Genomic DNA, 3,107 nt, shown 5'->3' on the forward strand with positions numbered 1-3,107 from the left:
CAAGGCCCACCCGTCTCCTCCCGGCGTCGGCCGCTCTCTGCCGTCTGGAGAGGAGGCCTCTCCGGGAAGCGCGCCTGCCCAGCCTTGCCAGTCGCTCGTCTTTCCTGCACCGCTGCCCCACCCGTCCGCTGCCGCACTTATCCCGAAACCCAGCCGGGTGGGCCCGGCGTGGAGCGGGAGCAGCCCGCTTTGCTCCCCGTCGCCCCCCGAGGGTCTGGGAAGGCCCGGGGCAGGGTCATCTGGGGACCCACCTGGACGACGGCCTGTTCCAGCTGCAGGAGGCCCCACGGGCTCAGAAGTGCGGCCAGCTCTCCCGGCCAGTAGCCACGGACCCTTGCCCCAGGCCACCAGGAAACACGTGGAGGGCCCCTGAAAGCGGCAGACAAGCACACAAGCAGGCTGAGCGGGCTTGGCTTTAACTCACGACCGCAAATCTCCCTGGCCCGGAATTCCGTATTTCCCTCTCACGTCCGCACGCCACCTCCCCACCTGCCAGGGTGGCACGTCTCTATCTGCTCTCCTCAATCTTGCCCCCCGCCCCGCTTTCCCTGCTGCCGGCTGCCCGCAGCAGTGGAACCATCAGCAGGGAGCCCACCCCTCACATCCTCCCCCTCCCCCTCCAGGGACCAACCTTTCCACATCCTCCAGAATTCTTTTTTATCTAAAATCCCCCCTTTATCTCAAAACCCCCACCACCTCCCATGGCCGCCTCCCTCTCGCACCTGCTGATTCCTTGTCCATCCCTTCTTCTAGGATAAATGTGCCTCTCGCACTGAAACCCCGACTTGAAACCTGCGGGTGCCCACTCCCCTCAGTGGCAGCTCAGCCCTGCTGGTGTCTGAGTCTTTTCCGTCCTCTGCCTTTGGCGTTGCTGGCATCTGGCCCTCTGCCGGGTCCACTGTGGCCCCTCTTTCCTGACCAGCGTTGCTCACTGGGGCCACGGCAACTCCCTGTGCTCTTGGCTCCCACTCATAGCCCCCTGTGCATCCAAGAGTCAACTCAGCAGGTTTGGGGTATTCAGACCCTGCACCTTCCAAAGAAACTGGCCTTTAATCAGCTCCGGGGAGACAACCTCTAAGCCCTCGGAATGTCCTGCCTGGTTTGAACGTCTTGTGTTTATCTGGGGGCCTTGGCCCACACCAGATAGTCTATGCTAACAATGTGATTTATGGTGGTGACCTTTGTCACACAGTGTCAGCCTGACCTCTGGAGGGGCTGGAGACTAAGGTCACTAACTCAAGTGGTCAGCTATGCCTATGTGACCAAACCCAGTAAAAAATCCCAGACATCAAGGCTCAGTGAGCTTCCCAGGCTGGCAGCAGTCCATGCATGTGTCATACATCCTTGCTGGGAGAACTAAGCATTGTCCATGTGACTGCACTTGGAGAGGACAACTGGAGGTTGACACCTGGTCCCTCCTGGACTCTGTCCCAGAAGCCCTTTACCTCTGTTGATTTTAATCTGTGTCCTTTGCTGTAACCAATTGTGCATGTGAACATAACAGCTTTCTGAGTTTTGCGCCTCTTTCTGGTGAATCATTGAACCTACCTGAAGGTGGTCTTGGGGACGGCCCAGTGGTCCCTTCTCATTCAGTGTGATGACCAAATCCTCACCTTGGAGGCCCCCACGATTGGCCCTGTCTCACTGGCGTCCTTTCTCCCGCCCTCTCCTGCTGAGCCTGCTCCTGGCTCACTGCCCCCGTGCTGTCTGCTGGACAGACCAGCACTTCCCTTCAGCACTTGCCCTGGCTGTGCCCTCTCCCTGAAATGCCCTTCCCAGAGCTCCTCTGAGCCCACTTCCATCAGGTATTGACTCAGTTGTCACTCATCCTCACATCACAGCCCCCAACCCATCCTCTACTGACTTGACTCTCTCCCTGGAATTTGTCAGTGCCTGAGCTGCGTGCGTGTTTTTCTTGTCTCTTCCTCACCACCTGTGTCCCTGTTGGAAAGGGAGCTCCAGGAGGTCAGGGATGTCTGCTCCTTATCCCTACTCTTTCTGGAGCACAGGGGACAGTGCCTGGCACACAGCAGTCCCCCACACACATTTCATGAATAGACATGTGGGTGGGCAGGGATGCAGTTTTAGGTGGGGTGGTCCAAAGAAGCTCCTGAGGTACCATTTGAGCAGAATCTCAATGAATTTTCTTCCCTTTCTCTGCCCCTATAACCAGATATATACGCTCTGTGGTGGGTCGAAGAGAGGCTTCCCCAAAAATGATCCCATCCTAATCCTTGGTACCTGGGAACAAGGCCTTATTTGGAAAAGGAGTCTTTGCAGATGTTAAGTTTAGGATCTTGATTTGAAGATCATCTTGGATTTAGGGCCTACCCTAAACGTTCGATGTTCTTGTAAGAGAAAGGGTAGGGATATATGAGGCACAGAGAAATGGGAGACAGTCATGTGAAGACGGAGGCTGAGATTGGAGCAAAGCACCTACACACCAAGGAACGCCTATGATGGCCAGAGCCACTAGTGATGGGAGAGGCCTGGGACAGACTCTCCCTCAGAGCCTCCAGAAGCTGGACCAATCCTAGCTTAACCCTGCCTTGAATCTGAACTTCCAGCCTCCAGATCTGTGAGGTAATACATTTGTGTTGTCTTAAGCCACTGATGGAGTTTGGATGTGTTGTCCTCCCAGAACTCATGTGGAAACCTGATCCCCAGTGTGGCAGTGCTGGAAGCTGTTTGAGTCATGGGGGTGGATCCCTCATGAATGGGTTAGTGCACTCCCTGGGTGGGGGGAGTAATGAGTGAGTTCTCACTCTATCAGTTCCTGCGAGAGCTGATTGTTATAAAATACCCTGGCATCTAACCCCTGCCCCCCAGCCCTTGCGTCCTCTCGCCATGTGATCTGCTTGTACCCGCTGGCTGCCTGACCGTTCTCACTCTATCAGTTCCTGCGAGAGCTGATTGTTATAAAATACCCTGGCATCTAACCCCCGCCCCCCAGCCCTTGCGTCCTCTCGCCATGTGATCTGCTTGTACCCGCTGGCTGCCTGACGCTTTTCTGCCATGAGAAGAAACAACCTGAGGCCCATGCCAGATGCAGCTGTCCCAGAATCATGAGCCACATAAACCTCTGTTCTTTGTAAATTACCCAGTCT

This window comes from Galeopterus variegatus, unplaced genomic scaffold, assembly GCF_000696425.1.
Source record: "Galeopterus variegatus unplaced genomic scaffold, G_variegatus-3.0.2 Scaffold711, whole genome shotgun sequence".
Taxonomy (NCBI): Eukaryota; Metazoa; Chordata; class Mammalia; order Dermoptera; family Cynocephalidae; genus Galeopterus; species Galeopterus variegatus.